Raw genomic sequence first — 14,109 nt, forward strand, 5'->3', positions numbered from 1 at the left:
CCATCCCTACCCAGCCTGGCTTATAGCCATGAAGGACCTACCCGCCATGTGTTTACCCCGGTCTTCTGTGAGCCCCATTACAGCCTTGACCTTTCCAACATCCTCTGCCCGGGAAGGCTGCAGGTTTGCCTGTACGTTGTGTGAGGAACTGGAGGATCAGCAGCTGGGCAGCCGCTCAGGAGAGATTCAGGGGCCACCCAGCTGATTAGCACAGTGCCCGCAGCCGCTTGCACTGGGCAGCTTGTGCTCCTGCGGGTGGTGCGCTGCTGTGCGTGCCTGGGTGCACATAATAAAATTTATTCTGCCAAAGGATGGGGAAAAAATTAGCAGGAACCCTGGTGAAGAAACAAGCCCTTTTGTGTGTTTTCAACCCGCTGCCTAGGAATTTCACTAGCTCGTGCGTAGGAGTACATACCACATCCTTACTTACTTTCTCATAAGAACGGCCATAATGGGTCAACCCAAAGGTCCATCCAGCCCAGTAGCCTGTCTGCTGACAGTGGCCAGTGCCAGGTGCCCTGAGGGGGGGCGGGGGACAATGATCAAGAGATTAATCTCCTGCCATCCATCTCCAGCCTTTGACAATCAGAGGCCAGGGACACCATTCCTACCCTTGGCTAATAGCCTTTTATGGACCTAACCTCCATGAAGGTATCTAGCTCTTTCTTAAGTTCTGTTCTAGTCCTGGCCTTCACAGTCTGCTCTGGCGAGGAGTTCCACAGGTTAACTGTGCCCTGAGTGAAGAAGAACTTTCTTTTAGTATTTTTAAACCTGCGACCCATTAATGTCATTTGGTGTCTTCTAGTTCTCCACACCAGCCTTCATTTTACAGACCTCCAGCGCACACCCCCTTAATTATCTGTGCCTTGCTGAAAAGTCCCAGTCTTACTACCTGCTCCTTGTATAGAAGCTGTTCCTTATTCTTAGCCGTTCTGTTCCCCTTTCCAGAACCTTTTCCAATGCTCAGCTCTCTTTTCTGAGATGAGCTGACCATACCTGCCTGCAGTACTCAGGCTGTGGGCATACCCTGCCTTTGTACAGAGGACTATAAGCTCTGAGCCAGGATCCATGTACAGCAAAACAACAGACATCCCTTCATCACCGATTAGCACAGCTTGGTGGCTGGAAGATTCCTGCACACTTGATGCGACCGCTGAGTTGTCGCAATATCTTGGGTAAATCATTCCTCTGCCTCTGTTTCTCTGCCAGCCTTTGCCAAGCTAATTATTTACCTATTCTACATCCAGTAGTAACCCCTTAGTCTGACCCTGGGCACCACCCGGCGCGATGGAACTCTGAGCTTCCATGAGGCCTGTATGTTGGGTTAATTAGTAGGAAAAAAAAAAAAGAAACTGTAATATTGTATTTGGGAAAAATGAAACTGTAATGTTATATCAGTTCTTTCTATGGTAAGTAATAAGATAACTCTGAACACAGCATTAGTCTAATGCTCTCAGTTTATTATTGTAATTTATATTTATAATTCAAGTTATGCTGTCATATGTACCATTAAGGACAAAACCAGGCTCCATATTGTAACCAAGGGTCCATTGTGATCCCATACTCCATTCTGGAAAGCTCTGTTGAAACCAAACCTCTACCTACATTGAACAGGAACAGAGGCTGGTCTGGTCTGGCCTGGCCTGGTCTGGCTGTGGGCAGAAGAAGTGGGTCTGTCCCACAAAAGTTCATCGCCTAATAAATTGTTTTGTTACTCTTCAAAGTGCTACTGGACTGCTTGTTTGTTTGGATTCTACCTAAATGGTGTGACTAGGGTGGGAATGGGATGAGCTGTGTTAATGGGGAGTGTGTGATTGACCCTCAGCACCAGCCCGTCCTGCTGATCAAACACCAGTGGCTGAAGAGTGCAGACGACTCCCTGAAGGCGAGAAAACGATCCACCCCGAAGAGAAAAGGACAAAGTCCCGTTAAGGAGGAGGTGAAAGTCATGTCTGAACACAGAGGCAACGTGACACAGCAGGACCCATAGGCTGACATCTAACTTGAAATCTATAAAAGAAGGGGGGAGAAGGGAAAGCCTGTGGGTAACGTTCTGCTTGTAACACCAAAGAGCATCGGGGCCCCCGACAGGGACCCAGCTCCTCCTTGTTCCTGGCTTTCCTGGCCAGTTAGCCACCACGGGCTGCGAACTCAAGCCACAGACTCCAGCTAGGATCAGGACTGGTAACTATATAGCAGCTGCAGAACACTTGGGGTGTGTGTATGTGTTAACACTTGGTGGGGGTGTGTAGAGGTATTAGGCATTAGATATTGGTTACATTCTTATAATTACTGCCTTGTCCCCTGAAAAGATCCTGTGCATTTTATCTGTATAACATGCAGGTGCTACTATTAAGATTAATTATAATAAGAGTAATTAATTCATCATTCTGCTGTTCCCAATCTTAAACCAAAGCATTTTCGGATAAGAAAAAAATAAGCCCAAGAGAAATTATAACTGGATGTCTTTGCAAGTGACAACTACACCCCGCCTCATATTCAGAGCCATTATGGAAGAGTGTGGGGCAGGGTTCCCTGCAGGGGGAGCCCTTGGGCAGCTGCCCAGGAGAGATTCGGGTGCTGCCCAGCTGGTCAGCAGAGCTCCCACAGCTGGCAGCCTGTGTTTCTACTCCTCTGAAACACGCCCCCCCCCCCCCCAACACACTCATTCATCTGATGAAGCCGGTCTTTGCCCACAAAAGCTTATGCTCCAACGCGTCTGTTAGTCTACAAGGTGCCACAGGACTTCCTGTTGTGTTTCTTTTGGTAGTGCACATCTGTACAGGGTCTGGTGCACATAACAAAATTTATTCCACAGATGGGTGGAAAAAAATTAGAGCACGGGATCATTTACAGTCCCAGCTGGCGTCTCCAAAGAGACTAAACGCCATTGGCCAGCCCTGTGGTGGGGTGAGAAGTGGGGAGGTTGCAGCTCTCTGATCCCATCAGCAGAAGGAGAATCCAAGCGTCGCCAGCAGAGCAAAATTCAACAGCTGCGTTTGTCTGTCCCCACAGGGAGGGGCTGTTATTGGCGTGCGTGGGAAAGTTCTCATTGGCTCAGTTCCCCAGGGAAGGTGAATCACCCGTAGCACAATTGGTGTGAATTGGCCGGATCCCCAGCAGGCATAAAAGCGCTGTTGACCCACCCACATCAATGGAGTTAGGCCAGTTTACACCAGCTGATGCTCTGGCCTGTGGATTTGGCTGGGAATTGGATCAGGCCCTGAACTTCAGGACTCAGGCAGCTACCTTGAATCTCTTTGGAATCTCTGCCAAGCTCTGCTACGCGGAGTGAGACTCAGTCCCCTCTGCAGGGCCAATGCCTGGCAGCTGGAGCAGTGGCAGGTTAACACACAGGCCCGCAGGGGCCCTGGCCAATTCCATGGCTCGGGCAGGAGGACTGGAACTCAGCCCCCCATCCTCCTCTTATGCCCACAACCTTTCTCCTCCGCAGCCTGCACCCAGGGCAGACTGCAAGCCAGAACCAGGCTGTGTAGGGTGAGCGTAGTTCACACAATCTCCCTGCACAGAGCTGGCCTGAGCCATCCAGCACCTGAGCCTCCCTCCTCCCCAGCACAAGGCTGACCTGAACCCCACTGATCCTTCCTTCCACCCCCTGCAAAAAACACCCCCCCCACTGTTTTGGCAGCCAGCAGGACAGATGCTCAGTTTTGCCAAAAAACTCGGGCTGTCCAGGGCAGGGCTGAAAATGGCCTACCCTGGCCACAACAGGACGTAGGCTGTTGGGGGCAAAGGAAGAGTATAAGCAGCAGAAGAGTTAAAAATGAAAGTTATGGTCATGCTTTGAAATGAATGTGGTCTGAACCGTCTCCTTGGCTGGTAGATGTTATCTGGCCCTGTATGCTTCTAAGTGGGCTCTGTCTCAACTGTCTCCTTGGCTGGTAGATGTTGTTGGGTCTTACAGGCATCTCACAGTTAACGTACAGAGATATGCGTCTCATAGAGCTGGAAGAGACCTCAGGAGGCAATGGAATCTAGTTTTCCGCTCTCTTGGGAGGATCAAGCATCATCTCCCCTTTTTTTCCTTTGCCCCAGGCTCCTATGTGGCCCCCCTCAAGGGCTGAGCTCACAACCCTGGATTTAGCAGGTCTATGCTCAAACCACTGAGCTACCCCCACCGCCCCCTGCTCCTGTCACCTCCTTTTCCCATCCCTGAGTGACTGCAGAAGGATGCTCATGGGAAATGGAAAACCAGTGGGAAAAGTCTGTGGTACCCAACGGGTGCAAGAAAACAAGGGAGCAGCTAAAGGCAAAATGAGAGACGCCTGCAGGCGCACCAAGTAAGGAATGAGCAGCGATCCATAGAAGAGAGAGGACCACGGTGGCAGGGGCCAACCATCAGGCAGAAGCTCCCGACGGTGCCCTCTGCTCAGATCGCCTGGCCGGCCGACCAGCTCAGGAGCCGCCAGGAGAAGACAGCATGAACCGCTTCCAGCTTGTGCTGATATACTGCCGCGAACTGGAAGTGTGCTTGAAAGTGTGAGTGAGTTCCCTTTTCCCCTCCCAGCGTTCATACACTCAGCTGCAGAATCCTAGGGCTGGAAGGGACCTCAGGGACCTCAAGCAACTCCTGTAAGGCGATCCTTTCTCCTTCACGCCTCAAAGCAGCTGCAGCCCTTCCCCTTGCAACATTTTGGTATAGAGGGGAAAGGTGTAATGACCAGTGCAGGTAGCACCTTCCCCAACAGCTGGCCCATTGCTGCCTTAGTGTTAATCTGGCTTGTTTTCATACTGGGTGCTGTCCTGGCGGGAAAGGGCAGAGTTAAGGGTAAGGAGACCACTTGCCCGGTATTGACCTGACTGGTGCTCTTCCTGAGACATTTGTGTCCTGTTCAGTACTGGGATGAAAGCAGACAGGGTTTTGTCTTGGACGGGGGACAGTGTCCTACCACTTTTCTTATGGCCTGTCCTTGCACAGAGGTCAGACTCACAACAGTGGGGACAGGGCATTGTTTAAGACACTGCCCCCATGTGGCATGATTTAGCACTCGCCAGGAGTAAGGGGTCACACCTAGGGGTGCCGGGTGGTGCTTTTAAATATGATGCCCGTCACGTGGTGTGAGCTCACACACGCTTTGTCCTCCCAGGGTCTGGAAGTATCAGCGTGTTTTCTGGGGGGTCGCCTCCTTTCAAATTGATTTCAGCTGGACCACCCCCCCGCCCCCACCAAAAGCCCCACCTCTTTCCCAAAGCCACGCCTCCTTCACCAGGCTCCACACACCCCCCTCTCAGGCCCTGCCTGCTCCTTCTCTGGTTCTTGCTTCTTCTCCCCAAAGCCTTATTTTTGTTGTTCACTGGCCATTGTCCCCTGCAACTTGGTCTCTGAATTGCCTCCCCCAGCGGGTCTCCCTTTCCTCTGGGAGCCTTCCTGCAGGCGGATGGGGCTGAGCAGGGGTTGACCTCCTGACCAGTCCATGGTCATTGGACTTTGTACTAACCACACACTGCCACATCCCCATTTCAGTCACACTTCCTGGTTGAAAAGCAGATGCCTGGAAACCCTAAACAGCTCCAGGACACAGGTGTCGGACCGCCAGGAGAAAACCCACAGGGGTAGCAAATCTAGTGCTCCAGAACCTGGGAGCAGCCACCTGAGCTCCAAGTAGGAGGACATGTATCCCATCTGTATGTACTGGAGTACATATTGTTGTGCAGATGTGGAAAAGGTCCCCAGAAAGTTACTTGAGTAAAAGTACAGCGGAGGGGGAGATCTACTTAAGTACAAGGCACCAGTGTTCCCCTGGAAAACAACTTGACTAAAAGCACAACACACCCCCACACACGCTCACATACACAAACATTGTACTCAGGGACCCAGCAGTGAAAGCAACTGCACTTTTACTCAAGTCCCTTTTGGGGTATTTCTTCCACCACTGCTGTTGTATATTGGGTTGTGGTAGTGATAGATCTGGCATACTGGGTTGTCCTAGCAACAGAGATGGTGGTTGTCATGGTAACTGTGAGAGATCACTAGGGGGTTAGCCCAGGTTTTGGTTGGTACTAGCTTGTGGGGCAGGGTGTCGTAACTGGCAAAGCAGCTCTGCGCCCCCCACCACAGGGTTTTTCGGCAATAACTTACCACCAAGTTCTGACATCTAACTAAGTCATTTGGGAACAGAGGCTGCACACAGCCAGAGTGCGTCCACACGGGCGAGGCCCAGTTTGAAATAAGAGCAATGATGGGCTACGTCCTGGGGGCTCGATTAAGTTGTAATTACCTCTTTTGGGTGCACACTGAAGCTGCGTCTATACTACGAAGAAATTCGAGCTTAAGGCAGCTAACTCGATGGGACGAAGTGACCGTTTTCACTGCAAATACCAATAGCTTGATTTAGGGAGCAAAAGATCATGGGAGCCGGATGGGTGTAGTGTCAAGTTTGAATAAAAGTTACTGTGGAAGGCTGAGTGGCCCTGCTACACCTGGTTCCCTGCCACTCAGGGGAGTTGGGAAACTGACCAGCACAGCAGCCCTGGTCAGTTTACCTTGCAGAACCCATGAAACTGACCAGCGCAGCTCCTGGGAGCCAGGTGCAGAAACCCTGTTCAGTTGCAGGGCTCCCCGCAGCTGTGGGACCCGGGAAGCAGGCGGCAGGGTGAGCACTCCCAGCACTGGGGGCGCAGCGAGGGGAAGAGGGACAGTGCAGAATGGGGGGCAGAGGGAACCATGGGATAGGTTACCACAATGTACTGTGGCAACAGTCCATTATTTGGCCACTCCAGTGTGGCAGCAGGAACCGGGCTGTGTGCAGACTCTGTGGGAAGTGAGGCTGCTCCGCATCCCATTGCTAACCCTCCCGCCCCGACACCCCATTAAATCGACTTCAGTACGAGGGGAATCTACCCGGCAGTGTCGACATAGCTTGAGTGAATTCCGAAGCCCGAGGGCTGAAAGTGGCTGCTGGGGGTGGAGGGACCCAGCCCAGCCTGGCGCTGTGCAGGCACTTGTGCACGTGCGCGCACGAGGAGTGGTGCACTCACCGCACCAGGGTCGTTACCAAACCTGCTCCCCGCGCTCCCGCCCAGCGCTGCGCATGGCTGGGCTATCTTGTTCAGAAGGTGCTTTTCTAGGCCGGGGAGTGAGGTATGGGGCAGCTGCGGAGCAACTGGAAATCCAATGGTGTATCCTTATAGGCTGCAGTTGTGACTGGGGGCAGGGGTGCAGGGATTCAGGGTGTCTCTGGAGCAAGGGGTGCTGGGATTTGGGTTGTGACTGGGGCAGGGGTGCCGGAATTCAGAGTGTCTCTGGAGCAGGGGGTGCTGGGATTTGAGGTGTGACCCGGGGCAAGAGCTGGGGTGCCAGACACTGCACAGCAAAGCAGTGAGCACTCTGGGTCCATTCACCAACCTCCCTGGCACAGCCCTGCCCTTGGCTGCCCGCATGTGGCCGCTTCACTTTCCTTTAGCATTGGGTTTATTTTTTCCCTCCAACTCAGTCTGATTTGCTGAGCAGGAGCCGATTCTCAGCATTGCAGCCAGCAGGGCAGGTCCCAGGGTACCTGCAGCAGCTCCCGCCCCCTGGTTACAGCACCTAGGCCCAGTCTTGGGTTTTCACTCTGCCTCCCGGCACCGATCCAGCTGCCCTCAAGCACAGCTGCCAGTGGCAAAAGGCCATGCACCCTGAGGAAGTGGGGTCTGCTTATGGAAGCTCAGGACCTAATACAAGGGTCTGTAACATGCGGCTCCGGAGCCACGTGTGGCCTTTTAAGGACTTCCTTGTGGCTCTGGGTGCTGTAATTGGAAAGTAAATAAACCTCCACCTGACTATTTCTGATAAATTGTGAATACCTAAAAGCCCAACAATGAACAACTCGTATCGAAATAGCAAGCAATATGTGAGCCCGAAACATTGGATAACTTCCCCTTTAAGAACAACAAGAAGTCCTGTGGCACCTCACAGGCTGACAGGTATTTTGGAGCATCAGCTTTTGTGGGCGAAGACCCGCTGCCCAGAAGAGCTTATACTCCAAAATCTCTCCATTCCAAACAGCTAAATGTAGGGCCTTGCGTGTTGGATAGTAACAGCGAGGAAGCCGTGCTAGTCTATCCACTATCAAAACAAAAAGCAGTCAAGTAGCACTTTAAAGACTAGCCAAATGGTTTATTAGGTGATGAGCTTTCATGGGACAGACCCACTTCTTCAGACCATAGCCAGACCAGAACAGACTCAATATTTAAGGCACAGAGAACCAAAAACAGTAATCAAGGAGGACAAATCAGAAGAAGATAATCAAGGTGAGCAAATCAGAGAGTGGAGGGGTGGGGGGGAAGGTCAAGAGGAGTACGAGGAGGGCGTCCCCTTACCCCGGGAGGCAAAGGCCCGTCCTGACCAGCAGGTTAGGCAATTGCAGCTCAGCTTGTGTCTGCTGCCAGGCCTTACTTTATACCCCACTGGTCAGGTACACCCTTCCTTATCTTAAGACACCGGCTGTATTCTGTAGCCTTGAAGGTGCCAGGTTCGAAAGACCGTTTATGGCTGAATTTACTTGGCCAAATTTACATCTGTTTGTTAAGGGATAACCAAATCACTTAGACAGGACATTCCTTCCCTTATGGGCATAATTCCTCTCCTGGAACGGTATGTGGGCATATCAATTAACAGCAACAGCTCCAGGGCATCCTGAGGCCCCAAGTTTCTGGGACAACATGTTTGCCTCCTCTTATCTATCCCTTCTTTCTCTCTGGTTACGATGACCCAGCACATTTGTGCTGCGAGGTATGCGGGGGGCAGGGGCGGGGTTTGCCTGGCTACAGCTGTTGAGTGGGGCAGTCTCGTCGGACTGCAGAAGGAGGAAGGAGGGCCAGGATCCTGGATCAGGGACCTTTCCCCAAGGTGGATTGTACTGATGGCTTCTGGTTTGTGTGCTGACAAGTCAGTTCTGTGCTGCGTCCTTGTTGACTAATAAACCTTCTGTTCTCCCTGCTGAATGAGAGTCGCATCTGACTGTGGGTGGGGGGGCAGGGCCTGGGGACCCCCCCACATTCCATGACACCCTCACCAAATAGGTTTTGCTTTGTCGGCAGGAGAGCACTCGGGTTGTGAGATCAAAAGAGAAAAGCTTTTTGAGATGATGGAGCCGCCATTCAGTGCAAGGTCACAGAGGTTCCTCCAGCCAGGACCACAGCTGAGTGGTGACTTTAAAGAGAATCAGCAGTCTCCACAGCAACCAGGTAATGAGTTGTGCAGTGGGGCGGGTGGTTCTGGAGAGTTTGAGTAGAAGAGCTGGGAGGAGCATCCCCAAGGCAGCCTGTATGAAACCATCAGAGCAGCATTCGGTTGTCTAGCAGCATCTGAAGGGTGGCGGGTTCCCTGTTCCTAGCAGAGCTGTGAGGTCCGGGCGCATACATGCCTGTGTGGGTCCCTCTGACACTATCTTTATCTTCCTTTAGACCTTCCTGCACCTCATTTGTTTGTTCCCTGTAAAGCGGGGAATGGAGGAGACCGGGATGTGGTGGCCTCGCTCCGTAGGTTCGGCTTTATGGTGAGAGGTGAAACCGTCTGCGCTGTTCTTCCTGCTGGGCCAGGCTGCTTCCTTGTCTGTCTTTGCTCATTCCTCCCACCTCCTCCATCGCTCAGTGCTTTCTCCAGTCATTTTTCTTCTCCACCAATACCATAGTCACAGCCCTCCCTGTGGGAGCTGCCTTGAGCACGTGGAACTGCTCCTAGTTCATCCTAGCTCAGTTCACGTCACTCTAGTTGCAGGCTTCAGCCCTGGCCATTCATTCTTTCACTGAACAGTGAGACTATCACAGGAACAACATCTGCCCAGAGGGTTCCATGTGGCTGCAGACTCTTGCTTCAGTGCCCTGAGTTGGGGCTACAAGCTCTGTGGGGTGGGGCCACGATCACAAAAGACCCTTTGGGATGTTCCCCAAGGTGCTAATCATGCCACTACACCCACCGTCTTACTCTCTGGGGCTTTCTGCCACCCTGTCCTATTGAGCCAGAGCCTCTGGTTTCCCCCAGCCAAGGCACAGAGCTGGGTTTACCGCCCTCGCATAGAGCAGTACAGACCCTGATTTACCACAGCTCCGGGTGGATGCAATTCTGGGCCACAGCACCCAGGAAACCAACTCCCAGAAGGGATCAACCCCCCGAATAAATCTGCCTCTTTCTGTACAGAAGCTTTGCACAGAGAGGGCTCATCAGGTAAACCCCTTTATCAATGAAAAGGAGATATGCACGGTGGTAGCTCTTCCACAGGAATAATTACTTACAGTGGGCTTGTTTATAAACAAAAGAGGTTTATTAAGCAAAACCAATAGGATTTAAATTGTTATAAGTAAAAACAAACAGATCAAAGTGAGTTACCAAATTAAAAGAAACGCATAGCTAGTTCTGTTCCACTCAGACTCTAGTTCCATGTGAGTTCTCACCCTAAACAGCTGTTCTCACATCAGCTGAAAGCTTCCAAGACTGGAATGATCTTATCCTGACCTGGTTCTCCAGTTCACTGTAAAGTTCTCTCTCCCTCATAGGGTGTCTCAGGCACTTTCCAAAGCAGAGTGAAGACAAGGATGGAGGAGCCCTCATGGCCACTTTATCCTCTCTCCCCAGTGCAGGTAAGACCATTGTTTTCTTCGTGTAGAAGTAAACTCCAAGACGGAGATTGTCAGGTGAGTGAATCACTTGTCCAGGCCTCTTTCAGCTCTGGCTCAGGCTGTAGACGTTGCCTGCCTGTTGGTCTGAGTCTGCACAACAAACTTCCCAGATGTGGCTTGGCACCCATTAAAGCTCTTTGTCAGTTAAGTATTGTGACTGACATGACAACAACCCTCTCACACTAGGGTAGTCACACGTCCTGGCGAGGTCGTTATAGACACCAGTGGTTTGGAATACAAATACACAGACCAGGGTCAGCAATCCCTGGCACGGATACCAAGAGTGGCACATGAGCCAATTTTCATTGGCACACGAGGCGGGAGATCAGCGCCACCCCTCCCCCGCAGGCAGCCAGCTGGGAGCTTGCTCAAACCCAGACTCCCTGTGCATTAACAACAGACCAGCTAACGCTGCCAGCCACTGTCTATACAGTGAAGCTCTGCATCTTCATTTAGTTATTGATGAAGATGTTGTAAGTAGGACTATTAGTGACTTTAAAAATTAGGAGGGGGAGGGATAACTCAGTGGTTTGAGCATTGGCCTGCTAAACCCAGGGTTGTGAGCTCAATCCTTCAGGAGGCCATTTAGGGATTGGGGCAAATAGATGTCAAGGATGGTGCTTGGTCCTGCCAAGAGGGCAGGGGACTGGACTAGATGACCTCCCAAGGTCCCTTCCAGTTCTAGGAGGTGTGTGTGTGTGTGTGTACCTCCCGGATGCCCCCCAGTTGCACTACAAAGATGTCTGCAAGAGAGACCTCAGAGAGGTAGACATCGAGCTGGACAACTGGGAAGAACTAGCAGACGACCACAGCAGATGGAGGCAGGGGTTACACAAGGGCCTTCAGAAGGGCGAGATGAGGATCAGACAGCTAGCAGAGGAGAAGCGAGCGCAGAGAAAGCACAATAAGGGCTTGCCAGACACCCACGACATCTGCAAGAGATGCAGCAAGGACTGTCACTCTCATGTGGGTCTTCGTAGACACTGTAAATGAAGTCCTCAATTGAAACTATAAAGGGCGTGATCCATAGTCTGTGCAGACTGAAGGATGCCTCCTACTACTAGTGTGTGTATGTATCTCCTTGGCACTTGCACCATACCTAGAGGTCAAATTTTCAGCCCTCCACCTCAGACAGGTTGCTGACCCTGGACATAGACAATACTCATAACTTCAAATACAAAAATGACACATGCACAAAAACAGGCTCTACAGTTCCAGCAGATTATAGCATTAAAATCATCGGTTACAAGGGATGTTTTGTCCAAAGCATTTCTGAGTTATGCATATTTATATTTATAACCTATTTTCCATAAAGCCTAGAGGTGCAGGTGCCGCTGACCTTTGAGGAGGTGGCCGTGTACTTCTCGGCGGCTGAGTGGGCTCTTTTGGATGACAAGCAGAGGGAACTCTACAGGGATGTCATGCAGGAGAATTATGAGACTCTTGTCTCATTAGGTGAGCCGCTGCTACAGTCCCCATAGCAAAGACATGGCCTAAATCTCCGAGAAGGAACACAGCCCAGTTCCCCTCAGACAGCCTGCTGGCCAGCCTGGGATGCACCATCTTTTATAACCCATCTGGGTTGTGTCTGTCCCCTTCAGAAAAGAAAGTCTTGGAATGTTCTTTGTGGCTCGTTGTTCAACGAACATTTAACACCTTGTAACATGTGTAACTCTTCCCAATGAGCAGGCGTTCCCATCGCTAAACCAGAGGTGCTGTCCCAGACGGAGCGAGGGGAGGAGCTGTGGATCCCAGATCTCCATGGCCCTGAGGAAAGGGAGATCCCAAGAGGCAGCAGCACTGGTGAGGAATGTGTGTTACGAACCGAGAGAGCCTCTGGGACTGAGGGAACAGCCTGACCCCGAGCAGAAGCTTTTCCTCCCCCAGCCTTTTTGTTAAAGTTTACGTGAGACTTTGAAGTAGAACTGGTCCCTCTTCCCCCTACTGTGGAAAGGTTCAGGGGAATTCACTTCCTGCCCAGCAGGTTCTGTTTACAACCATAAATCCCTTTTCTGAGCCCTCCGTCCCCAGCACAGGGAGTCAACAATATTCGGATTCTCTCTCCCAATAGGTGCTGGGACAGCAAGTGAAAACAAGGATGAGAGTCCCCAACAGGAAGGGTTTGTGGGCCTGACTCTGCACAGGATGTTCTCAGGAAGAATGTGGTTTCCTGACAGGGCAGATGGCAGTGAGAGTCAGGGCAGGATGGGACAACAGAGGAGAGATCCTCCAGGCAGGAGTAAATCCACTCACAGCAAAAGTGGGGAGAGAGGCAGCGGATTTATTCAACATAACAAAGTTTCTAAGAAGCTGAGCTGCCTCATCGCCCACCAGGGCCCCAGTTACCAGGCCCAGCCACGTACAAGTAGCAGCTCCAGGAAAAGCTTCGGTGGCAATTCAGCGGAAGGTCCGAAAGTGGACCCCAGAGAGAGAAGTTACAGCTGTGCGGAATGCGGGAAAAGCTATTACCACAATTCGCACCTCCGATGGCACCAGAAAAAACACACGGGAGAATCTCCACATATGCCCGGACTGCGGAAAGAGCTTTAACTGCCGGTCGTCACTTGACAGACATGAAAAAATCCACACCGTGGAGAAAAACTACAGCTGTGCAGAATGCGGGAGGAAGTTCAGAGAATACCTGCATCTGACTTCGCATCAGACAATCCACACGGGAGAGAAAGCCTATCAGTGTCCTGACTGCGGGAAAAGCTTCAGGCTGAAAGGGATCCTTTGTACACAAAAAAACCCACACCACAGAGAAGCCTTTTTAGTGTACTGAATGCGGGCAACACTTCAGGCAGAAGGAAGTCCTCCAGAAACATCTCCAGGTCCACAGTGGGGAGAGACCCTATCAATGTCCTCAGTGCGGGAAAAGCTTCTGTCAGAAGTTCTCCCTGTCCCAGCATCAGGCCACACACCAGGAGCTGAAGCCTCACACACGTACGGAATGTGGGAAGGATTTTGTTCAGAAATTGTACCTGGTTCAATACATGGTGAACCTCCAGGCGGAAAAGAACCGACTCCAGCCAATGTAACTGCAGATTAAATAGATTTATAATCGCAATGGCAGGAAACTGGGGGGGTGATGTTTAGTTTTATGCCAGTGAAACTCTTTTACATCCACACTTATTCTAAGCCACACAGTTTAAGAAGGATGCATGGGTAGTATTACCTTACTTATGATGATCCTGGAATCGTAGAACACTCGAACTGGAAGGGACCTCAAGAGGTCTTCAAGTCCAGTCCCCTGACCCCACAGCAGAACCAAGCACTAGCTAGATCTTGGGTCAGCAACCCCCAGCACAGGTGCCAAGAGCAGCACGTGAGCCAGTTTTCATCAGCACGTGAGGTGAGAGCTTGGCCCTCCCCCTCCTCCCGCACGCAGCCAGGAGCTTGCTCGAAGCCTGGGGAGTAACAAAAGACCAGCTAATGCCACCAAGCACCATCTAAACGGTGAAGCTCTGCATTTTAATTGATTTCTAATGA

The 14,109-nt window shown here is 51.4% G+C and overlaps 1 pseudogene; it reads left to right on the top strand.

The window, feature by feature from the left end:
- The first annotated feature begins 1,786 nt into the window (after positions 1–1,786).
- On the top strand, positions 1,787–13,658 carry LOC142015180 (uncharacterized; annotated as a pseudogene).
- Positions 13,659–14,109: the final 451 nt, after the last annotated feature.

Source organism: Carettochelys insculpta, chromosome 6 (assembly GCF_033958435.1).
Source record: "Carettochelys insculpta isolate YL-2023 chromosome 6, ASM3395843v1, whole genome shotgun sequence".
NCBI classification, from domain to species: Eukaryota; Metazoa; Chordata; order Testudines; family Carettochelyidae; genus Carettochelys; species Carettochelys insculpta.